We start from the raw sequence: 25,139 nt of genomic DNA on the forward strand, positions 1-25,139 counted from the left end.
TCAGCTACCTTTGATGTGTCTCAAATTCTACCCCCAGGCAGGTGACAAGTATTCAGGGAACTTGGACAATTAAATGACAAGAGAAGGAAGGGCTGCAGGAAAAGCTTAAAAACATTATAATAAATAAATAAAAGGGAAACAAAAAGCAAACCTGAGCAAAGCCTCCCCACCACACCCAAGGGCAGATCCCGAGGGGCACAGAGCCTGAGAGAACCACCAGAGCCTCCTGCTCTGAGAGGAGGATCCCAACACAGGCACCCTGAGCTCTACACTGGGAGCAGGGATCCCACAGCCAGGATGGGAGCAGGGATCCCACAGCCAGGATGGGAGCAGGGATCCCACAGCCAGACTGGAACAGGGATCCCACTGTCACAGCCAGTCTGGCCCCACCACAGCAATTGGTGTCCAGGAGGATCTGGACCATGCACCAGCCCTGGGCAGAGGCTGGCACAGCTCCTGGCCTCTCAGCTAAACTGGGAAAGCTTCAGGCAGGACCAGGAACACAAAGCCAGAGGTGGCTCCAGCTCAGCCAGGTCCACCCCAGACTGAGCCTTCTGTCCCAGCCAGCCTGGGCTGGCACAACACTGTGTGCTTCTGCTCACCAGTCCCTGGTCACCCCTTGGGGACCTGAAGGTGGTCTGTGACCTGTCCCTTCTAGAGAGGAGAGGAGCCTGGACCTTCCAAGAGTTGGGGCTGCCCATCTTGGTCACCAGGGGAATGAGCTGAGTGGTGGCAAGGCCACCTGCTGGGGTGGCACGGGGCACGTTCCTGGAGATGCCTCTGGAGCGTGGGCCCTGCTCCATGCCAGGAGCACCCACAGCCACCCGACTCTTCCCAGCCTGCCCTGACCTCAGGGCACCACTGAGGAGGGTGCTCACAGCACCAAGGCCTCTTGGTACACACAGCTCAGCACTGTCCCCTGCTCCAGCCTCAGGGACTGTCACTGGGGCTGTCCCTGGTGGCAGCAAAGGGGTTACACAATCCTCCCCGGCTGCAGCATCCACCACATCCCACGGCTCTGTCTCCCCGGCAACCCGGCTACCTTCTCACTCGCAGCTGAGCAGGCTTGTGCACAAAAGCCGAGCTGAATCCAGAGCAGGATTAGGGCAGCCCTCTCCTTTCCTCATCCTCCACAATTCATCCAGCCCCCGTTTGCCATCCCAAATCCACCGTGAAGCACAACCTCGTAGTGAGGGACAGGGAGTGCGGCGCTCCCGCCCGGCCCAGCTGACCCCACACCAGTGCCTGCATCACTGATCAGATGCCACCACTGGGATTTTGGCTGGAGGAAGGTGGGACCTGTGGAGCAGGTGGAATGACAACACACAGGAGCTGGACAGGTGACACTGCATCCAGCAAGCACAGTGGCCTGAGGCTCTGAAAGCTTCTCCAGAGTGCAGAGCTCCCTCCAGTGCCCCACCAACCCTCCAGCATCCCACCAAGAGTCCTGCCTGCTGCACAGCAGGTCCCACAATAAAGGAAAGAACAGCAAGGGCTGTGTGGGAGAAGGGCTGGAAGAAGCCAGAGAGGTGCTGTTGGAAGATGATGCCCCAGAGCACACTTGCACCAGGGCAGGTGCTTCCCTGAACATGGTCCAGCCTCTGCTGTTCCCCTGGGAGAAAGTCCTGCAGATCCCCAGCCCACACTGGGCCTGCTCAGACGCTGCCCACAGCTCCACATCCCTTGGGCCCTGCTGTGCCAGAAAAGCTGTTCAAACACTAGTCCCAGGTGGCAAATCCTCCTGGGCACGGATCTGAGAGCAGACAGCTCTTCCCCTCCACCCAGCCCCACAGGGAACCCCAGAGCAGCAAGGCAGGAGCCCAGCCCAGCCCTTCAAAGCCTTGGCCAGGAGGAGTGGGGAGGGGACATCAGGTGGGAACAGAGCTCCCCATCACCTGCCGAGGGCTTGGGTGAGCACGGGGCCATCAGAGCAGCAAAGCTGCATCTCCCCAGGAGAGCTCCTGCTGCCTGAGCACACAGCCCTGCATGCCAAAGGAGGGGCAGGAGCCCAGCGTGGCTCTGGGCAAAGGAGGCTCCACCAGCTGGGCACAGGGATCAGACACGGGTGGGCACCTCAGCCTGCCCCAGGCACGGGGGCAGCCCAGCTCCCGAGGGCTGTGATGCACAAGAGGTTAAAGGCTCAGCCAAGGCAAGCAGGGGCTTGGCCAGCAGCCAGCCTTCCCCAAGAGTTTGAGGGAGCTGGCAGCTCCCCCAGCCTTCAGGGCCCACATTGCCACATACCACAAACCTGTTTGCCCAGCCCAAGCAGCTGGGATGGCACAGAGCAAGGCTCGTTGACCAAGGCATGTCTTGCAGCCAGGATGGGCCCCAAATCAAGAGGAAAGTGCAGCAGCAGCCCCAGGGCAGGGCAGGGACAGGCAGGGCAGTGCCCTGGTACCTGCCAGTGGCACTGCCAGCTCCCCCCAGCTGTACCAGGGCTGTGCCAGGGCTGTGCCAGCCCTGCTGGGGTCCTGCTGCACTGAGGATTGCAAGGCAGGGAGCACAGAACATCCTCCTCCCCCCAGCTACTCTGTAAAACAGCCCAACAGCTTTTCTAAGGCCAGAGGGGATCTGTGCATCACTCTGGGCCAATTCCTCTTGCAGGGACCTAACCCTGCCCAGGGTGTTGAGGGGGCACCTCAGAGGTGCTCTGTGCTCACCTGAGCTTTGCAGGCATTAAAAACTGCCTGTGAGCAGAGCTATGGGACTGAACCCCCAGCGTCACACCCTGACAGCCCCAGGGCTCTGCCTGGGGGACACAGGAGCCGTGCTGGGAGCTGGCCCTGCCCTCCTGACCCCCCTGTGCTCTTTGGGGTGGGGACTGACTGTCCAAAAGGTGCCACAGCCAAGTCAGCCCAGGCAGGGACCAGGACCACCAGCACCGCAGCCACCCCTCCCCTCCTGCTCCAGCCCTGACCAGGGATGGCACCAGAGCCCGGGAATGCTCTGGGGCTGCAGGGGAGGGAGGCTGAACCAAAGGCTGTGATGCAGCAGCCAGTGCCCTGGGAGCCCAGTTCAGATGCCACATTCCTCTGTGGAGCACCAGCAAAGCACCTGGGCTGCTCTCCAGGGGCAGGCAGGGGTGCTGCAGCCCTTGTGGAACTCCCCTCGGCAGGGAATGTTCTTCCCCTGCCAGGGAAGGCAGAGAGCTGCTCCCATCCTTCTTCTGCCCCCAGAGGAAGGCAGAGACCACGGGCTCAGCTGCCTTGTGCTGGGATGGGGCAGCCAGGGGAGATCAGCTGCTCCTGGGCAAGAACACAGGGCCAAGGCAAGAAGCAGTGGGCTGGAAGAAGAGAGGAGCTCAAGGAGGGGAACTGTACCCAGAGCAAGGGAAGCCACTAAAGGAGCCCAGTCCTGGCACAGACTCAGGCTCCTGCCTTCTCCCATCTTCTCCTTCTGTCCAAAGGAAGGGCCAAACACTCTCCCCACCATCATCATCCTCTGCTCTGCAGCCCCACAAGGGCCCTGTGAGGGTCTAAAGTGGTGACAAAGTGTCATTTTCCCCTTGTGCACCACTTTGAGGAGGATGGGGTAGTTCATTTGGAAGGGACCTACAGTGACCATCAGGTGGGTGACCATGTCCTTTGAGCAGGCTCCCACAGAACCTGTCCCCACCCAACCCCAGCAGGCAGGAACCCTGCCCAGGAGCTGGGATACAGCTGTGAGGGAGCTGCTGGAATCCAGAGACAGGAGAAGCTCATTGCCAGCACAATCCCTGTGCCACAACCCAAGTGTCAGCAGGGTTCCTGAAGCAGGGGACACCTCCATCTGCTTGCCCAGACCTGTGGGGGAGCTGGGACCTGCAGGGGACAGGCACAGGCTGGGAGAGCTCTCCTGGAGTGCAGGGACACAGAGCAGCTCCGAGAGACCCAGCACCACGAGACACAAGGAGGAATGGTGGGCCAGGGCCCCCAGCTGTGCCTGGGCCACCAAAGCCACCAGCAAGGGCAAGGGGCTGGCTGGGCACCAGGGGTCACCATGGGGATGGCACGTGTCCTCCTGCTGCTCGTGCCACCCCAGCACAGGGGACCCCAAGAGGGATTTGCACCCCATCCAGCAGCAGAGCTTCCCTGGCATTGCCCAGGACAGAACTCTTCCCGTGGGTACCCAGGTACAGAGCCCAGCACAGAGCCCAGGGCACCCTGACCCCACCCTTGAGGGACACCGAGGCCAAGCAGGAGCACACAGGAAATCCAGCACTGACACTGGGCCTGCAGCTCTGCCTCAGCAGCTCCAGACTGGTCACCCCCCTCCCAAACTGCTGAGCACACAAAGGCAGGAAAACAATCCTCACCATTCCCCTGGCTCTCCCTACAGAGCCAGGGCACGGGTGCAGTTGGCATCTTGAGAAGTGCCTGGAGGAGGAGGGCTGGTGAGAAACTGCCCACAGAACACGGAGACCTGCCCTGCTGTGAGCCAGAGCCAGATCCAGCCCTGAGGAGCCCATCAGAGCAGCTCATCACAGCCGTCAGCAGGGACTCGGATCCCCTGCCCACATCCACACACACAGACTCGTGGAATATCCTGAGCAGGAAGGGACCTACAAGGAACATCCAATCCAACCCCTGGCCCTTTAAAAGACACCCCAGCAATCCCACCTCATTCCTAGGAGTGTTTTCCAAATGCTTCTGGAGCTCTGGCAGCCTTGGAGCTCTGACCATTCCCTGGGGAGCCTGGGCAGTGCTCAGCACCCTCTGGGTGTGGAACCTCTGGATGAAGAACCTGAATCCATTGCCTTGTGTGGGCAGGAGCCAAACCCCACGGGCAGCAGGCTCTGAGGCCTGTGGTGCACAATGCCACACACTTCTGTCACCTGGGAAAGAGCCAGGACAGCAGGGTGTAGCTGTGGAGCTCCTCATCCCAATTTTCACATAAGGACATGCCACCTCAGCCCAGGGTGAGGGTCATGCTGCAGCTCTGCCCAGGCTCACCTCACTCTGCAGGTGAGGGAGCCAAAGCAGGAGCAGGACCTCGTCCCCCCAGCCACCCTGAGCCCTCACCAGCTGCTGGAAGCAGCTCACATCTGGTTTCACATGGATGCAGCTGTGCAGTGCAGCGGGGCTCTGGAATGGAGCAGTCCAACCAGCTGGAGGGACCCTGATGTCCCTGAAAAGGCCTGGAACACAAGCCCTTGACTCTTTCAAGCATCACAGCAATTGAATTCTGTAGCTCAGACCTCTGCCATGCCTGGCCATGCCAGCCTTCCCGGGATGCACCTCAGCCCCGTGAGCCTGAGCTCTGGCAGGGATCCACAGCCAGCAAAACACCCCAGCTGGTTTGCAAACACATCCTTCCCTCAGACCCTCCACACAACAGAGGCCACAGAAACCCAGCGTGGGGAAGCTGAGTGTGCCACCCCAAACCCGCTCCATCGGCGCACAGGGACTGGGGCAGCTCCTGTGGGAACCTTTCTGCTGGCAGAGGGGCTCCTGTCCCAGTCCCAGCTAAACCAGGAAGCAATCCCAACACAAAGAAAGCCACAACAAGCCCAAGGCCAGCAGTTCAGTGTTTTGGTGGGAGCAGGCCAGATTCCCAGGGGTTCCTCTCCCTGCAGCACCTCTCTGTGCTGAGCAACCTTTTCTGTGCTGCAAAACCCACTCAGCCTCATGTGGGATGTGGAAAGGAGAACAAAAGCTTTCAGGATAAACTCACGCTGCTTCCAGTGGCTGCTCTCAGCGCTCGGCTTGGGCACGATTTACAACCTGCAAAGAAAAAATCAGATTTGGTTAAAAAGAAGGGAAAAGTCCTTCCCAGAGATGATGGCAAGCACTCGGAAGGATAGCTACAGCTGTCACCAGAGGGGGCCTGCCTGGCTCCAGTGCTGTGTTTGAATTCCATACAAATCTCCCTGCTGGAAATTGGAGCTGTGGATTGCTTTAGACGTCGTTTTGCTCTCCTGATGTGCAGCCAGCCCCGCTCCTTCCTGGAGAACAGCAAATATTTACTACAGCAGAGCCACGGAGCCCACACACCTCTGAGTGCCACAGGATCCCCTGGGCACGGCCCAAGGTCTCCTTTCAGGCCATCTGTGCCCCCCCTTTGTCAGCCATGCCGTGGATGGAGGCCAGCAGCTGCTTGCAGGGCTTTGGCTGCGGGACCCCCGAGCCAGCCCCGCTGCCCCGGCCATGGCAGCTCCAGCACGGCAGGAGGAAAACCAGCAGTGAGCAGGGACACCCCCAGCGTGTTCAGAGCCTCTTCTTATGTGACAGCTGCACCTCATGAGGGAGAAGAATCTGCCCAGTGGCACTACAGCGTCACAGGGGAGGAAGCACGGTCTGGCACAGCAGGGATACCTCCCACTTTTCCAAGGGTTAATTTTCACACATCCTTGCACAGGTAAGGCCCAGCCTCCCCCTAGGCAGAAGCAAAGCAGGCCTATGCAAAGCTCTCACCTCTCCCATGGAATCAGCAAAATCCTTTCAGTCTCCACAAGCAAACATCAGCTGTGTGCAGCCCACAGCCTGCCCTGAGCAGCCCCGACCCACAGCAGCTTTCCCAAAAGCTGCTCCGCTTTTCTCCTGGAGCCAGCCAGAAAACCTGACACAATAAAGCACCTCCACAGAAAGAATCCCACCTTTCAGCAGATCTGCAGGACAGCTAAGGTGAAGAGGAGGGGGCTGCAGCTGCCACCTGCATGGCCCTTTCCTGTGTCTGTCACCCTGGGGATGTCACCATGTGCTGCTCCTGGGTGCACTCCCATACACCCCTGTCCAGCAGGCACAGGTTCCTTCCCAGCCATGTGGTTTTACTGGCTCAGCTGTCCTGGGGTGTGGGAGCAGGGCTGGGTGGCCACCCAGGGCAGCCCTGTGCCCAGCCCCGGTGCTGGTGGCACCCACAGCCACCACAGGGCCACTGTCACAGGGCCTGAGCTGGACGTGTGTCCCAGTGTGACTGTCCACAGGCTCAGGGATGCCACTGGTGTGTGGGGGCTGCTGTCCCATGCCAGTACAGACACCACTCCATCCCAGACAAACCTCCCTCTCCTTCGCCTGCCTCCTCTGCTCACAGGCTCACGAGTCAGAGCAGACCAAGAGACCTGTGAGAAGGGTTCTGTCTCTCCAGCAGGACACATGGGTGTCCCAACAGGCTGAGCTGATCCACGGGCTGGACTCCAGCAGCAGACACAGGTCACACAGGGGGTCTGTGGGATTGTCTCCCCCTTTGGTGCAGTTTCTGTGGCCCTGCTCATTCTATCGAGCCCAGTGATTTCTGTGGGTACTCTGAGCTGCTTCCAGGTTTGTGTGCTTGGATTTCTCTCATCCCAGCTCAGCAGGGGTTGATAGATGCCCGGCAGAGATGGGCAGACAGGTCAAGAGCAGGCAGCTTTCCACAGACCCTGAAGGAGGAGAATGGCAGCAGTGGCCCCAGCAGCCGGGGCTCCCAGGGCTGCACCCTGTTCCTGCTGTGAGGGAGGATGGAGGTGCAGCCACCACAGGCAGGGCAGTGGCACTGGACACTCCCTGATCTGCCTGTGCTGACACTGCCAAACAAAGGCCCTGCACTCCCCATGAGCCTCAGACCATCCCCTGCCCTGTGGCCACCGGGGCTGCCGTGCAGGCTCCGAGCCGTGGCCATTTCGGGATGTGAGACACTGCATCAATCAGGATCGGATCAGGGAGGTGTTCTGAGAACACTGACAGTGGGAGCGAGGCCTCCTCCAACCCTGCTCCCTTCTGAACACAAACAGCAGCTCCCCAGAGCAGCAGCCCACGCCAGACTGTGCCCTGAGCTCCTGCCACAGAGCTCTGGCTGGTGTGGACAGCATCTCACCCCCAGACACTGCCCCAGGCTCACAAACATCCCACAGTGACCCACATTGTCACCACCTCACTGTCACTGCAGCCAGCCAGCCTGGCCCTGGCAGCTGCCTGGGGACGGGCACTGGGATGTGCTGGCACACTGATGAAGGCACCTCTGGTGGGGCTTAGGAAGGAGCCAAGCTCTGCTCCAGCTCACTCAGATTTAACCCAGCACCTTGCAAACTTGCTGATGGGTCTGACCAAGGGACAAGGACTCACCGTGTCCCCTCCAGCAGAGCAGGAGCACACACGGGGCAGGGGGTGCAGCTGGAGAGGAGCCCAGGAGACACAGAGGAGTCCATGGGCCACACCACCATGGCCACGGGGTGGGACTGAGCTCCAAAGCTCTGTCAGGAGCGTGGAGGTGGCCAGGAGGGCTGAGAGTGACCCTATCCCCAAAACACAGCATGGGCAGCTGCACCTTCTCTACATCCTTGGCCCATCCCTTGGTCTCCCCAAGTCAGCTGCATTTCTTACAGACAGATCTTACACCAGACCAAGGTGACAAGCAGGAATTTACTCCTCCCATGGAGTCCCAGAGTGGTTTGGGTTGGAAGAGACCTCAAAGCCCATCTCGTTCCACCCCCTGCCATGGGCAGGGACACCTTCCACTAGAACAGGATGCTCCAAGTCCCATCTGGGCTGGCCTTGGACACTTCCAGAGATGTTACCCTCCCATGGCCATCATGCCCTACCAGCAGGAAGCGTTTCTTGGTTCCTTGAAGAACAGCCCCAGAGAATTTGCAGAGGTAACAGCATTACCACACAGGGATGTGCAGATCCAAGCCAGATCAGCCATCACAGGAGGCTTCTCTTGCTCTGGCCATTTCACTCCACAGGACCTTCAACTATCAGGACTTGAGTAAATCTCCTAAAGGGAAATACTGCTGAGAATTCAGGCTGAATTTTCCCCTGGCAAAGTTCACCATCACCATGTAACATTAGTCTGTATCCTTGTCAAAAATGGCACCTCCCCACAGTGAGCAGCAGCCCCAGCTGTCCAACCACCCTTTCCACCTCCCTGAGCATCCCTGAGCCCAGAGCTCTGTCGGGTGTCACCACACCCCGCACTCCGCGGGGCTCCTGCCAGCACAGACACTCCAGCACCTGAGGAAACACCCAGCTGCTTCCCTCAAGCACACAGCACTGCTTCCCACGGGATCTTGGAGAGAAAAGCCTGCAGGACCCCCGAGCCCTTCATGTGTAGCCGCCTGGGGATGGAGAGGTGCCGGGGGAGGATGCGAGGGGCTGCTCCATCCCCTGCCCCCAGCCAGGACAGCTCGCTGCTGGCACTCACCCCAGGCAGCTCGATGAGCTGATTACAAAGGGGAATGTGTCATTTCAAACACACAATCAGATTTCCCGGCCCTTCTGCCCATAACAAAATGTCTCGTGAAATGGCTCATTCTGTTCTCCCATAGGAACGTGTTTCCCTTCAAAAGCCTGATACGAGAAGAGGAGGGGGAAAAAAAAAAAAGGAAAAGGCAAACCTAAAAATATCATCCAAAAGATACCATGACAGCAACAGATTCACAGGAAAATGAGGTGGGAAGGGGGCTGTGAATGTGTTAAGATCCTGTTTAATCTCTCCCCAGCCATCTAAAAAACGCACCGAAGGCAGAAACGATACCTCAACATTTCCTTTGTGCGAGAGCTGACTCCACCCTGTGTTTTCCTCTCCATCTGATGCTCGGGGAAGGATACCAGCAGACATCTCTGCTGCTGCCAGGCAGCGAGGGGCCCCGGCAGTGGGTTAGTAGGAGCAGAGGGAGGAAGGAGCCGGTGGGAGGAACCTGGCAGCAGGGCTGGGCTGTGAATCCTCATTCAGCATCCCCTCAGACGCAGGATGCGCTTTACACTGGCACAGCACCTGCTCCTGCTTCCCACCCCAGCTCCTGGCCAGGGACCCCAGGAGGGCTCGGGGACAGCAGGAGCCAGCCTGGTGGTCCCAGGGTCCAGCTACAGCCGGTGGGAGCAGGCTGGGCACTGAAAGGGGGATGGAGCAGATCCCGACACTGCACCGCCACAAAGAGGCCAAGTGCCCGAATGAAAATGCTGACCTGCTGGCAGCCACAGATCTGCAGCTTCAGCCTCATTTGTCTCGTGTTCTGAGCACAATAGGGTCAGGCCAGCGTGGCCCTGGTGCTGTGATCCTGCCAGCCCGGAGTGCTGAGCAGCTCCTGCCTGGGGCAGACCCGAGCTGGGGCACTGCTGAGCCCCCAGGGAGCCAGGAGTGCCCTGCCGAGGGCAGGACACACACCAGCAGCAGGAGACGGAAAGAAAATCTCTTCCAGAGATTTACCATCCAGATTTTAAGGCTCTGTGTGCTGCTCCCATTCCTGAGGAGGGTGCATGAGTGGGCTCGGGGATGTGCACACAGCAGTCAGGACACTGACAACTCTGAGCTGCATCCAGAGCCCCCTCAGCTGTGAACTGGGACAAGCAGACACGAGAATTTGCACCAAATCACCTATCCAGGGCTCTGGGCTATCTGTCCCAATCCACACAGTCCCACCACTCCCTGCCCAGTGCAAACCTTGACTCCTGTCCCAGTCATACCAAACTTCAGCCCAACAGCTCTTAGGATTGGATATTAGGGAGAGATCCTTCCCTGTGAGGGTGCTGAGGCTCTGGCACAGGGTGCCCAGAGCAGCTGTGGCTGCCCCTGGATGCCTGGAAGTGTCCAAGGGCAGGCTGGACAGCATTTGGAGCAACCTGGGATAGTGGAAGGTGTCCCTGCCCATGGAACTTCCAACCCAAACCCATGATTCTACGGCTCCACACATCCCCAGGCAGTTCAGCCCCTTGGAGCAAGGCAGGGCAGGGGGAGCAGCTGCCATCCAAGACAAGGGACATCCATGGGGCCTGGGCCCAGCACCCTGCTTTGCACCAGGGACACGCTGTGTGGACAGGAGAGCTGCAGCAGGAAGCAGCCACTGCTTCCACACTGGGAAACACAGCTGCCCAGATTTCCCCTTCTTCACTTGAAGACACACATAGGTCCTGGACAACCCACAGGCTTTCTCTCAAGGGCTGGAAGGAGAGGAAGGCTGGATCTGCAGCCACAGGGAAGCCTTGCAACATGTCCTCAGCAGACAGCCTCCTCCCACCACGCTTTCCACCTCCTGTAGTCCAGACAAGAGGATGATGAAGGTCCAGACCAGGAAGCCTGGCCAGCAGCAGTGATGCTCAGCTTTACAGCCCTGAATGGTACAGGGTAGGAGCTGGAAGGGGTTCCCAAGGGAGGCTGTCCTTCAGCTCACACAGACACAACTCCTTCCAGGCTCAACAGACAGCACAGGCTCACAGTGTCCAGGCTCAAACCCCACATTCCCCTGCAGCAGGGTCAGGGCCAGCCCCACTGCTCAGCACCACAGACCTGCACAGGCTGTGACAAACCCAAACCTGCTGACTCAGAGCCACCGACTGCTCTAATGAGAACAATGAGCCTCGCAGCCATCGCTGTCACAGCCCCAGCGCCAGCACATTTTTAGGCGCCGTGTGAGAGTCAGGTATTTGTGACTGCACAAGTTTCCCTGTGCAGGAGCTCCCAGCACCCAGGGACTGCCACTGTTTTGTGTTTCTCCTTTGGCAGAGGGAACTTCAGGCTCAGCTCAGACCTCCAAGTGACAGGCACCGCATGGAAGTCTACTACACCCAGGCCTCGCAGCCGCCCACGCCGCTCTGCGCGGAGCCAAGCCCGCACTGAGCCCATTGCCTTGCACACACACGCTCCCCATCAGCCCAAGGCAGCAGGGAAATAGCCCAAGTGCACAGCCAAAGAGAATTAAGGCAAAGGACACTCCAGTGATGCCTGTGAGTCTGAGCAGGAAGCTTGGAGCAAGGCTGGGACTAGCCAAGCCCACCCCCTGCCCTTTAACCGACAGGTCATTCGCAGCAGCTTCCTAATTTAGAAACCCTAATTAGTTATGGGAAAGATTTCTTCTGTTAGGGACAGAATTAGTCAGGCACCTGACTGGTCTGTGTGTGTCTGGAAGCCTCCTGTAGGAAAGCAGAAGTCCCCAGTAGTGCTGGGGAGAGGGGAAGGCAGGCAGGGCGCCCGGAGTGACGCCAGAATCCCCCGCGGGACGAGGGCTCGGTGCTGCCAGCAGAAAGCCTTAACGTAATTCCGTAAATCAGGGAGGGATCCAGCTCCTCACCAGGACCAAGGTCATCACCCAGAGCTTAACAGGGAGCTCAGCTGCCTGGGGGGTAGAAGAAGACTTTCCCCATTCTATGCTGCAGTGACTTCAGCCGAGACAGCCACCCCTTCTGGCCACAAAGACATCACGTGCCAGGAGACACCCTGGAAGGTTGTGGGGATGGTGGCAACCATGGCAGCAGCCCAGGGAAGGGGGCCCAGCACGCTCTGTGTCCCCACTGCACAGGGAAGGCACCAAAACCTTCCCATTCTGCACGCCAGGAACACTTTGGCTCAGAAATCCCATACTGGACTTCAAAAACCTTTTCTAGAGGCTTCCTCCTGACCAAAACATTGCCCCTAAGAGCTCTGGAGAATGCTCACATCTCAAAAATTAATAAAATTCAAAAACTTTAGGCAGTTCTAGACAACATCCAGAAGCAGCCAAACCAGCAGGGGAAGAACCCATCCCCTGCCAAAGGCAGCCAAGCACAGGCTCTGCACCCCACAGCCCTGCCCTGCCTGGGCTCTGCTGGGAACGGCTGCACTGAGGAAAACGATCCCCATGGCACAGGGATGGTGGGAACAGGGGAGGAGATGGGAATCCTCTCTTCCCAGAGGGGCTCACAGCCCACAGGAGACAGCTGCACCCTGGTCCTTGATTCCAAACCCAGAGGCCATCCCTGGGTAAGGAGGGGAGCTCTGGACCTGCCACAGCTTCCAGAACATGCAGCAGAGACAGGTTCCCATGGAGAGCACGGCTCCGAGCACCCCGGGGAGCCCCACGGACAGGCTCCGTGCCTGCCAAGCCAGACTCTAAACCAACATCATTAGAAAGTCATTCATTCTCTTCTTGCAAGGACCATCACCCAAAGCCAGGCAGCCTTCCCTCAGTTCCAAACTCAGCCGATGGCAGCAAGGACACGCAGCTGAAGGCCACCAGAGCCACTCTCCAGCCGTGGTCCAAGGGGCCTGCCACAGCCAGAGCCCTCCCGTGCATGTGGAGACCCACAGGGAACAGCCCAGAGTAACAACTGAGGTTTCTAGAGCAAAAATCCCTTTGGACAAGTGAGGCATGAGAAAGCTGGAGGGAAAGTGGCAGTGAAGTGCAGGAGGGAGACGGATGCATGGGCTGGTCTCTCCGGGGATGCTGGAGAAGCCACACCTCATCCACGGCAATGGAGAAGGGGCTGATCAGGAGTCACCTCACACCATCCACAGCTGAATGAAGCACAGCTTTGCCATCGCCTGCAGCACACTGAGACTGCCCAGCCAGCACACCCAGACCATTGTTTGCCCACAGGAGAGTCCCCACCGAGACAGGCTGAGGGCCGGGCACGCCGGAGGGAACAATACCCCGGGAAAGAGCCAGAGAAAAGTGATGGGAAATACAGAAACCACTGATGGGGAAAGGGCCACGCAGGTCCTCTAGTACAATCTCCCGGGTAACCAGCCTGTGGAGAAAATGCTGAGCTCAAGGATACCTCCAGAGCCCACCTCCTGCCATATGACGGTACTCCAAAAATAACCACAGAAATATGCGAGGACCCATTCCAAGTTGTTCCTGGCTCTCTCCACATTCTCCCTCTAATGTAAATCGTCTCCCTCAAATCACAGCCCGGCAGTTCAATGCGCTGCCGCAGCTCGGGGCTCCGGATCCCCAGGGTTGCGGGTCCCCGGGCTGCGGATGCCGGGGGTCGCCTCATCCCTCCCGCAGGACGCGGCTGCCGCCTCCCCGCGCTCGGCCGCGCTCCCCGGAGCCCCGCGGGGACCCGGCCCGTGCCCCGCCCGCAGCATCCCGGCAGGAGCGGAGCGGGATGCGCCGCTGCCGGCGAGGGAAGGCCCGGCTCGGGGCAGCTCTCCCGGGGCTGCAGCCCTGCCCGCCTCTCCCTCGCAGGCGCCTCGCAGCACCTGGCGCCGCCCGGCCCCGCTCCCCCGCACCTCCCCGGCCGGCCCGGCCGCTCACCTCGGCTGTGCCCGTTCGGCCGCGCCCGGCTCCGTTCCGCCGCCGCCTGCGGGGCGCGGCCGCCGCCGCTGCCCGCCGGTGTGGCCGCTCCGTGCCCCGCCCGTGGCCGCCGTGCCCCGCCCGTGCCCGCTGTGCCCCGCTGTGCCCCGCTGTGCCCCGCTGTGCCCCGCCGAGCGGCGGGCGCGGCGCAGCGCGGGGCGGGCCGGGCTCGGTGCGGCGCTGCGGAGGGGCGGGACCGCACCGACCGCACCGCCCCGCCCGCACGGCCCGCACCGCCCCGCACCGACCGCACCGCCCCGCACCGCCCTCACCTCCCCGCACCGCCCCGCACCTCCCCACCCGCACGGCTCCGCCCCGCACCGCCCCGCACCGCCCGCACCTCCCCACCCGCACGGCTCCGCCCCGCACCGCCCCGCACCGACCGCACCGCCCCGCCCGCACGGCCCGCACCGCCCCGCACCGACCGCACCGCCCCGCCCGCACCGCCCCGCACCGCCCCGCACCGCCCTCACCTCCCCGCACCGCCCCGCACCGCCCGCACCTCCCCACCCGCACGGCTCCGCACCGCTCCGCCCCGCACCGCCCGCACCGACCGCAACTCCCCGCCCGCCCTCACCTCCTCCGCACCGCCCCGCACCGCCCCACCCGCACGGCCCCGCATCGCACCGGCCCCGCACCGCCCCGCACCTCCCCCGCATCTCCCCCATCCCGCACCGCTCCGCACCGCACGGTCCGGCCCCGCACCGCCCCGCACCGCCCCGTCCCCGCCACGGGAGCCGCCCCCGGGCCGTGCCGGGGCTCCCTCCGTCCCCGGGGCACCGAGGGCCCCCCCGGGTGTCCCCTCTCCCCTCCCGCGTCCCGCCTGACGCCCCCGGGCCACGGGCGGGGTTCCGCGGAGGCACCCGGTACTTTCAGTGCTTTCACCCCGCTGAGCCTCCTCTGTCACCCCATGCAGGACGTGTGGCGGGACCCGCAGCTCACAGGGATGCCGGGCTGCCCACCCGAGAGCCAGGCCCGGGAGATCTCCACATCAGCAGCTGAGCAGACTTGTGCATTTTGGGGGTGCCAGGGCAAGCAGCCCCCTCAGGAGATGCAGACGGAAAGGGGAGGTTATTGCTCTTCAAGGTGTGCGTGCAGCCACTGCAGGGACGAAGGGAATGCATGGGCACACGTGGGTGTGCAGCAGGGATGCAGTGGGGGCACAGGGATGCAGTGGATGCACAGCAGGGATGCAGTGGATGCACAGAGATGCAGTGGTTGCACAGCAGGGATGCAGTGGATGCACAGTGATGCACTGGATGCACAGCAGGGATGCAGTGGATGCACAGTGATGCACTGGATGCACAGCAGGGATGCAGTGGATGCACAGTGATGCACTGGATGCACAGCAGGGATGCAGTGGATGCACAGGGATGCACTGGATGCTCAGGGATGCACTGGATGCACAGCAGGGATGCACTGGATGCTCAGGGATGCACTGGATGCACAGCAGGGATGCAGTGGCCACTCTGCTCTCAGTATAACCCCTGAGTATGGGCTTGGCTCTCACAGATGGGCACAGAGAGGCTGCACACTCATCCCTCTCTGTCCCCCTGTCTGGCAGACACTGAGCAGTGAAGGCTGGAGGGAGGTGCCAGCCCAGCACCAGGTCTGGTTTCCCATTCCCAGAGCCTGTGGTGGCTCCCAGCTCAGTTCCCAGTGCCCTCTGCTCAAGTGCATCGTGCAGGGCTCCCAACATCACCTCGTGCCCTGACTGCCCTGCAGCGCCTGCCTTTGCTCCCTTACCTGGTGGCAGAGCTGCCCTCGGTGACTCTCCTGGTGTGAGGGACAGAAAAAGCCTCCATGGTGTGAGGAAGGCCCGGGGGACCCTTCCCAGTAGAGCAGCTCCAAGCTGGCTGCCTCTGCTGGTGCCCTGCAGCCAGGCAGTCACAACATGTCAGCACACGGTCACCTGTTTGGCAGCGCTGGGTGCCAGGGCTCTGTGCCAGCTGCCTCTGGGTGCTGCTCCTCAGCCTCCCCCCAGCAGCCCCAGGGCAACCTGTGCTTCCCAGTGCCCCAGGGAAACCTGTGCTTCTCAATGCCACAGAGAAACCTGTGCTTCCCAATGCCACAGAGAAACCTGTGCTTCCCAATGCCACAGAGAAACCTGTGCTTCCCAATGCCACAGGGAAACCTGTGCTTCCCAGTGCCACAGAGAAACCTGTGCTTCCCAGTGCCCCAGGGAAACCTGTGCTTCCCAGTGCCCCAGGGAAACCTGTGCTTCCCAATGCCACAGAGAAACCTGTGCTTCCCAATGCCACAGAGAAACCTGTGCTTCCAATGCCACAGAGAAACCTGTGCTTCCCAGTGCCCCAGGGAAACCTGTGCTTCCCAGTGCCACAGAGAAACCTGTGCTTCCCAGTGCCACAGAGAAACCTGTGCTTCCAATGCCCCAGGGAAACCTGTGCTTCCCAATGCCACAGAGAAACCTGTGCTTCCCAGTGTCCCAGGGAAACCTGTGCTTCCCAATGCCCCAGAGAAACCTGTGCTTCCCAGTGTCCCAGGGAAACCTGTGCTTCCCAGTGCCACAGGGACCCAGACCCCTCAGCACCACGGCTGGGCTGGAGCGCTGGAACGAGGCGGGCTTTGTTTCAATGCTTTAGAAAGTGCCTCCTTTATTAGCCACACTGAGGCTTTTTCCCTGACAAACCACATACCAGCAGAGAGTACCAGGAACAAAATGAGGCTGCATGGTCCAGTGGTTCGAGCCAAGGCAGCGATGCCAGCAGGATTGTGGGCTCTAATCCCCTGCTGAGCTGTTGACTCACTGTACAAACTCAGGCAGGTCCTGCCGCTTTGTGCTGAGGAGAAGCCCAGCTGGAAAGTTGGGTAAATAGCAGGAACCTCTTGGAAAAAAGAAACACCCCACTGCATGGGAGCAAACTTGAGGAGGGCATTCATTTACAAATAAATATTCCAGCTGGCTGCTGAGATCCCCTGTGCAGGCACAGCTTTCCCTTCCAACCTTCCACTGCTGCACAGCCTTAACAGGCAGTGCTGAAGAGGAGCTTTGCTTGGTGCTGGGGTGGCTGCCCTGCAAGGGACAGCATTTCCTGCACGGGACACGACTGGTGTGAATTTGTAGGGAATTTATACAGGAGAAAAGCTGCACTGTGTTGTCGATAAAAATAATTGCAGTTGTGTGCAAGCTGCTGTGACTGCCTGCATTCATCTTCCAGGCCTTCAAAGGGAAAACAGTGATGGCTGCTCAGGGGGCTCTGTCACACTCCAAAGGAAAATCTGGGAAATGTAAATGTTGATTCACCCTTTTAAGTGAATTTGGGTCAGGTAAGTCAGTGGGTGACTGCATTGGCAGCATTCTGAGTACAGATATTTTTAATGTCACTGCCCCCTTGGGATGTAACATTCCCTTTGGGAAGCCAAAGGAGCTGGAAGAAGAATGTATAGAACAGATTTCCCCGGTGAATCCTTCACTCTGCTTCTCACACTGGTGCAAACAACCCAGCCTGCCTTCCCCTGACACCCAGGCTAAAGCATGAAACTCCCCACCAGTCCTGAAGGCATGGAAAATGCACCTCTGCCTGCTGAGGGAAAGAGCTTCCCTGGCAAAATAATCCCCTGTGAGCTCTTGGTGACCCCAGCTGTGCTGGACTCTCCTGGCTATTCAGTAACTGATAAATGAGCTTTCCTGCATCCCAACTCCTGCTGCAGTGACTGGAGCAATGGAAATACCACACATGGCAGATGGGCTGGGCAGGGAGGGGACAGCAAGACTTCTCTTTTCCCTCAGAAAACACTAAGGAAGTGTAAATTTTACAAGGTCTTCAGGAACTTAACTGAAAATTAAAAGATATTTCAAGAAATTTAAAGACATTTAAAGGAGCTGCCATTTGTTCAGGTATTGTTTTCAGATGAATTTAACACATTTCCAGAAAACACAGCTGTTTTAAACCCCAAATGCAACCACCACTCAGCTGGTGGGGCTGCCCTTCTGCCTGTCCACTGTCCAGTGTCCAGCCTGGTTTTCCATGGGTGCACAAGGGAAACCTTGGAGCTTCCTGCAATGTCAGTGTGACCAGAGGGACCTGGGAGCCCTGGGAGCTCCATGGGAAAATCTCCCTCTTTGGAGAGTGAGGTAATTTTTGCAACCCAAGTGAGGATGTCCTGACCAGATTCCCATTGTCCAGCGGAATCAACCTGAAACAACACAAAAAGCAGAAATAAATGAGGACTGGTATTAATTGCAAAGGGCTGGCAGGTGTTTCATGGTTCATTTGGGCATCAAGCTTTTGCCACATTTTTAGCAGCCCAAGGAGACATCCTGCATCAAAAGGGGAGGGAGCAGAGGTGAGGGGGAATTCTGCTCCTCTGCCCACTCAGGTGTGACCTCACCTGCAGAGCTGCCCCCAGCCCTGGGTACCCAACAGAAGAGGGATTTGGAGCTGCTGGAGTGAGTCCAGAGGAGGCCACAGAGATGCTCCAAGGGCTGGAGCCCCTCAGCTCTGGGACAGGCTGGGAGAGCTGAGGGTGTTCACCTGGAGAAGAGAAAAGCTTAGAGCTCTTTCCAGTGTTTTAAGCTTATAAAAATGAGGGAGAGAAGCTTTTTACACAGGCAGATGGTGACATGACAAGGGGAAATGGTTTTAAACCAAAAGAGCAGATATTTAGATTGGTTGTTAGGAGAAAATGTTCCCTTTGAGGGTGGGCAGGCCCTGGCACAGGGTGCCCAGAGCAGCTGGGGCTGTCCCTGGATCCCTGGCAGTGCCCAAGGCCAGGCTGGATGGGGCTGGGAGCAGCCTGGGACGGTGGAAGGTGTCTCTGCCATGGCAGGGGTGGCACTGTGTGGTCTTTAAGGTCCCTTCCAACCCAACTCAAACCAGTCTGGGTCTATGGCTCTATCTCCTTGAGAGCCTCCAAGCTCTTTCATTCCAGTAAGTTTTCCCCTCCCAATTTACCTCTGCAGTGACTCTGGCCTGGCTTATGGGGAGGAAAGCAAAGAGGATCAGCACATCCTCCAGCAGTGCCTCTGGAATGTATTTCTACATGGAAACCTGCTCTTCATGAAGGACACAGATAAGAGCAGTGCAGCCTGGGGCCCAGCTCCAGGGTGCAGCTGTGGAATCAAATCTCCTGCAAGGAAGAGCAACTTGGAGCTCTTGGAGTTCCACTTTCCAAGCCCAGAGCAGTCAGTTCTCACAGCCCTGGTGCTGGAAGGCCCATCTGCAGCCATCAGCCACCCCTGCTGAGGATGCTCCATGGCACTGACGGACACGGAGATGCAGCAGGAGCTGGAGCAGGGCTGTGTTGAGGTGAAGGAAGCCCTGCCTGGCACAGGGGGACAGAGCTTGGGCTCTGCAGAAGAGCACCCAAAGCCTTTATTCCCTAAATCCCAGCAGCACGGAAAAAGGGGTGTGCATCTGTGCCTTTTGGGAAGAAGTTATTTTGGGAATCCCCGCCTGAGCTGCTGCTGCTGATGCTCTGCGATAACAACCTTTCATGGCTCTTGCTTGTTTATGCAGGGCATGAAAAGGCCCTTTGTGCAGCTCGGGGAGCTGGCTGCCAGCTGGGATCAGTGAGATGCTCCCTGTGTGCTCCTCGGCTCCTCAGCAAAACCCCCCACAGGAGCTTGGGGGTGCCCATGGGCAGGGGTTGGCACCCCACAGATGAGGGGACACAGCTGCTGCAGCTCCTGGGCACCTCCTGCCCTTCACACCTTTGGGTGGTGGGAACGGTGGGGAGCTCAGGAAAATGTGTCCACCCAAAGAAAACATTTCCAGTTCTTGATGCCATTTTCCTCTGGGCTGTTTGAGTGGGATCCCAAGCTCAAAGGAGTCTCTGGGACAGATGTCATCAGGGACCATCACCAGATCTGGTAATCAAGCCCTTATTATCCCTGCATGTCTGGAGTCCTGGAGCCTTGGGGGATGAGCAGACATCCCACTGCCTTCATCCTTCCCTTCCCAGTGGTTCCCAAGGACCTTCTCCCCAAATGCTGTCAGTGCCTGGCCTTCAAAGAGTTGTAGATAGTTACGCACATGGTGGAAAAATAGGACTAAAAGGGCAGGAAATGCATTTTTTTAATTAATCAAAGAGATTAATGACCCGTGTCACAGTTAGGGCACATCCCACCTGCTGCCTTGCAGGTAGCAGGACTGCAGTGGGAAGCATTGGAGCACCCCTGGGACACTGGGAGGAAGGAATATTTGCCCCTGAGACCCAGGGCAGAGTGTGGGGTCCCTGATGCCACCCAGCACAGCTGTAACCAGATGCAAAGAGAGCACTGGTGCTGCAGCAGAGCTGGGGGCAGGAGAGAGTGACAATATTGGCAAGGGGTTCCTGCTGTGCTGTGGGGTGTGAGGGATGAGGAAGGGCTGGGCAGGTCCTGCTCCAGCAGCAATTCCAGCCCCTGGTGTGGGTCCTGGGCCCACTGGATGTGCTCCCTCCTTAGCCAGGCTTCCTGCACTGACCAGCTGGATGGAATCCTGCAGCACCCCTGCAGAGCAGCAGTGCCATCCTGTGTGGGGATGCCAAACCTGTGTCCCAGACTGTGCCAGGCAGAGCAATGGGACATCCCGTGTCTTCCCATCCTGAGGCTGCCAGGAAAGCGCAGTTCTCCTGAGGGAGCCGCTGGCACAGGTCTGCCATGCTCTGATTCAAGGGAAGGCTCTAACAGCTTAATTAACTGCCAGCTTGGAGGTGGCAGGGTCTGAGCACAGATGAGGGACACCAGCCTGTCCTCCTGAGAGCAGCCAAGGCCTCCCAGCTGAACCCCAAGAGAGAGGGCAGGGACAGATGGAGAACAAGGTGTGAAGAGAGGAGTGGATGTGGTGGCATTTGCTCCTTTAACCCACCCTGCCAACGTCACCCCTCTGGGTGACATCTCATCCTCTTGCACAGCTCCTGTGTCCCTCATGCCCTGGTGAGAAGGATGCTCCTCACCACTGCCTGTCCTGTGTCCCTCAGCTTCAGCAGCCCCAGAGGAGGCTGCAGTGCCAATTACAGCAGGAACCCCAGGATCCCCAGCCCCCACACCGACCTGGGGGACTGCACCAGCAGAAAGTGGCATTTCTGCCCCAGAACCTGACATTGTCCTGCATAACCTTTTCTGCTGAATGAGCTCTTCCTTCTCAGTGCAAACATCTCCAGACTGTATGGATTTTTCTATTAAGAGCTACAGCTGTGGATTTGAGGTATTTGAGATGAGCAGATACAGCCCCCAGTGTCCCAGCACACAGAGCTAAGTGACCATGTGAAAATCTTGGCTTCTAACCCTGCTGGGCACAGCACCAGAGGTTCCATCCCAGGAAGTGCTCAAAAGGCGTGGGACTGTGGCACCTTGAGGTTTAGTGATGACCACAGTGGTGCTGGTGAGTGGTTGGACTTGATTTTGGAGTCTTTTCCAACCTCAGTGACTCAGTGGTTCAATGAAAGGCAGGAAAATTGGAAAGCTAAAAGCTGGAATGGCAGAAGATAAATCAAGAGAGGGTCAAGAAAGATCTAAGGAGCTGCTTAAGTGGAAAAGTCCCCAAGCCATGTGGAACTGCTGCAGCCTGCACAGCCAAGCCTGGAGAACTGTCCTCAGTGTCCCCCCTGGTGGCTGAGCTGGCCCGTGGGGGGACACTCAGCTGAGGAGTGATGGTCACCTGGCCACAGCCCAAGGAAGTTAATGACCTCCACACCACATCATTTAGCTCTAATTATCAGCCTATTTACTGGGTCTTGCTGCACGTGTCAGGTTACAGAGTGCTCAAATGAGCCTCTTCCCATGCTGGGTCCTGAGGCTCCCACACATCTCTGTGGGCATTCTCCTGGGGAAACTCAGGGAGCTGGAGGTCACCCTGCTGCTGCCAGGCAAGTTCCTCTGCCCCAGGCTGGGCTGGCATCTCTCAAGGACCTCTTTCAGGTTCATACCTGATGACTGTAAATGTTTGTGGGTTTAAGACACACTTGAGGCTCAGTTTCATACAGTGAGGATTTGGGATTGCTGTAGGAAGAACAATACTTTCTTTCCCAAGGCTCCCCAGCAGTTTGTGCTTCCTACCTGGGTTCCATACCTGGGAAAGAGGTGGAGATAATTCCCTTGTCTGCTGATGCAGAGAGTCAGAGGAGTTGTAGGGATGTGGATCATAACAAGCAGTATAACCTCCAGTATCTTCAAAGCAATCAGTGGTTATTGTGGTTTCAATATGGTCCAATGTGGTCCAATGTGGTTACAATCCCTTCCTGGGATCTCTGCTGAGTGAACTGAATCCAGGAAAAGTTTCCCCCTGGATACAAAAACAAAACCACCAAGGCTGGATGAGGGATGTGCTGCAAGGATTTGGCAGGTAGAAGAAAGAAGTCTCTGCTCTGGGATTAGCAAATGGGGAGGGCTGAACAGCTTACAAGAACCTCTGCTGAAGCCACATTTGGTGCTAAACACCCTGGACTGAGGTCTGCATGTTGCCATGGTACTCCTGGGTCTGGATGCAGGATTCACATGGCTCCTATCTCTCAGCAAACGTGTCAGAGAACGCCAGAAATTCACCCAGAGATTGGGCAGAAACAGATCTCAGTGTCCCAAGTGGAGCTATAGGGTGGGCAGCCTTCCCTGAATACAAAAAGCCAGGTCTCCTGTGTTTCCCCAAGAGCCACGATCCCACTGCTGTTGTCAGTGCAGCAGGAAGGGCACGGGCAGTGTCTCCCCTCCATGGGCACCCATCTCACTCCCCCTCAGTCCCAGGTACTCTCCAGATGCTGAGCCCCTCCTGCTGTGTCCCAGCCCTCTCGAGTGTCAGCCTTTGGCCCCTGTCTGATAAAAACTGGAGCTCTGCAGTTCTCAGGACAGAAGAGCCTCTCCCTGACACCCAGCCAGCAGCAGGGAGCACTGGGACACCAGGAACCCTGGATCAGCTAGATCCAGACCCAGCTGGATCAGTGCTTCTGCTGTCACTGCCAGGGGACCTGCAAGTGCCAGGAGCAGGAGCTGTTCGTGCTCCCTCCATCCCTGCTCTGTCTGGAGCAGGCAGGGTGGGGGCTGATGGCTGGCTGGCCCCTGGCATCACTCCCCACGCCTGCCCTCCTCCCAGTCCCTTCCCAGCTGCCTCCCAGTCCTGGGAGAACACCCTCAGTCCTGCCCTCTCCAAGGGACTTGTGTCCCCCAGCCCAATGGGACACTTGTCCTGGCCTAGGACACAGGGCTTGGTCCCAAATGGCCTAACCCTGATGGGGTGGGGGTCCCTGGGAACTGAGCCCTGGGCAGTTCATCCGACCTTCCTGCTTCCAGTGCCTGGGAAGGTGTGGCAGGACAGTCCCTCCCTGCTGGACACGCTGGCCATGAGCATCTGGCAGCCTGGGGGAAGTTAACAGGAAAAGCCTGAGCCAGGATTGCTGAATTACAGCCATCTCTTCCAGAGAGGATTTGCAGCCAAACTCCCAGTGAAAGACTCCTGGTTGGGTCCCCATTCCTGGCTCTGCCCCACTGCTGGGGCAAGGAGGGCACCACAGGGACTAAACCAGAGCCCAGCCCTGGCTGTGCCACCAGGAGCATCAGACCACTGGGATCCACGGGCAGGATGCAGCAGGGAGCTCTGCACCTTCACGGGGTCCCTGAGCCTCGGGGTCCCTGAGCCTTGGGGTCCCTGAGCCTCAGGGTCCCTGGCATGTGGGGCTGGTACAGTACTGGGGCTGGTACAGAGCTGTGCCATCATCTCCCCACTCTTGTCTCCATCCCAGACATCCCTGGCCCCAGCCTGGAGGTGGCTCCTCAGTGTGTTGAACCTGGAAAAGCTCTGCTCTCCCCTCTCCCCAGGTCCGGCCACCCCAGCCCCTGGCAGGATGTTCTTGGTGCTCCAGGGCTGTGCAGAGCCTCCCTCTCCTGCAGCCTTGGCCCGTGGTGTGTCTCCCTGTGGGGCCCAGGCCCACAAGCAGCACAAGAAATGGGGGGTCAGGTCCTCAGTGAGGTTCCACTGAGGACACGGGACCTCCGGCCTCCCCCCACAAATGTCACGGGACAAGAGCAGCTTCTGCACAGGGCTGCCACTCCCCTGAGACACGGCACAAGCCCACAGCTGAGCTGAGAAGTCAGGACAGGGGAAACAAACCCTGTTTTCTCCCAGATTCCTGCTTCCCTGGACTCCAAGCAACATCCACTGCAGCCTCTGGCACGAGCTGCCCCCGACCCCGTGGCCAAGGGCAGCCAGAGCAGCGTCCCTGGGGCTGCCAGGGCTCAGCCCCCCACGTGCTGTGAGAGCATTTCCAACACTCCACAGTCGATTTCCCTGGCCCAGGCACCCTGGCAGCAGCACACAGCGAGATCCCAGCCTTGTTACTGCTCATCACATACAGGGTCATGAATAATATTTGGAAAATAAAGATCTGTGCAGAGCCAGCCCCTGCCAGGGATGTCCAGCACCCAGCTGGAGCCTCTCCCAGCAGCACAGGACCAGGCTTGATGGTGGGAGCCTCTTTTCAGGGTATTTATTTGTGGTGCTGAGACCTCCAACCCCTGCCAGCTTCAGCTGCTGCTGGTGGATGGGTCCAGAAGTCAGGAGAGGGGAAGTGGCCTGTGGTGCTAGCTCTGCTCCTTGGCCAGGGCTCCTGTGGTCACCGTGGTCTTGTTTGACCCCTTGCAGACAGTGCAGGGCTCACCAAAGCTCCCCCAGCCCCACAGGATGGCAGCTGAGCACAGGGAAGGGGAAGGACCGGAGCCACGGAGCCCTCAGGGCTGGCAGAAGCCAAGGGGCCACGTGCCCTTGGCACAGGGTGCACTGGGCAAGGCACCAAACCTCTCCTGAGCCCTGGTCCTGCCCCAAATGCCGGTGGGAAGGGCTGGGAAGCTCCGTGCTCGGGTGGCCCCCGGGCTCAGCAACACTCCAGGCAGTCCCTTTGGGGAGGAATGTGGATACTCAGCACCTGTGTGGGTCAGACCCTCTCTGATCACAGTTCTGAGGTGCTGGAGCCTGGAGAGGAGCCCTGAGGGCCCTGCTGCAGCTGGGGGCACAGGGACCACCAGCCAAAGCTGATTCCTGGACCAGCTGGATGCTGTAGGGACGTGCTCTTGTGTTCCACAGTGACACAGCTGGAGATCCCCAGTGCCAGTGGCCACTGGGTCCAGGGGGAGCCACTCCATTGTGTGCATCTCTCCCCAGAAAAACCAGTGTTTGAGGGGTGTCCATCCCCACCTCAGCCCTTGGGATGTACCCTGAGAGTAACTCAGCCTAGAGGGCTCCTGGCTTAGGGCCTCAGCACCCTC

General features: G+C 59.0%; 1 protein-coding gene across 6 annotated transcripts in view; it reads right to left on the reverse strand.

The window, feature by feature from the left end:
* EPB41L1 (erythrocyte membrane protein band 4.1 like 1) overlaps window positions 1–14,038 on the reverse strand; it is a 64,393-nt gene extending 50,355 nt beyond the window's left edge. For 5 of the 6 annotated variants that reach the window (XM_058850624.1, XM_058850622.1, XM_058850621.1 and 2 more), the window contains exons 1-2: window positions 13,907–14,038; window positions 5,653–5,702 (exon numbers count right to left, since the gene is read on the reverse strand). The gene's annotated coding sequence lies outside the window, so the exon portion shown is untranslated. Of the gene's footprint in view, window positions 1–5,652; window positions 5,703–9,429; window positions 9,486–13,906 lie in introns of those variants that run through there. The other variant, XM_058850618.1, reaches the window with a different exon arrangement.
* Between the last annotated feature and the right edge of the window lie 11,101 nt (window positions 14,039–25,139).

The sequence above is a fragment of the Poecile atricapillus genome, chromosome 15 (genome assembly GCF_030490865.1).
Source record: "Poecile atricapillus isolate bPoeAtr1 chromosome 15, bPoeAtr1.hap1, whole genome shotgun sequence".
Taxonomy (NCBI): Eukaryota; Metazoa; Chordata; class Aves; order Passeriformes; family Paridae; genus Poecile; species Poecile atricapillus.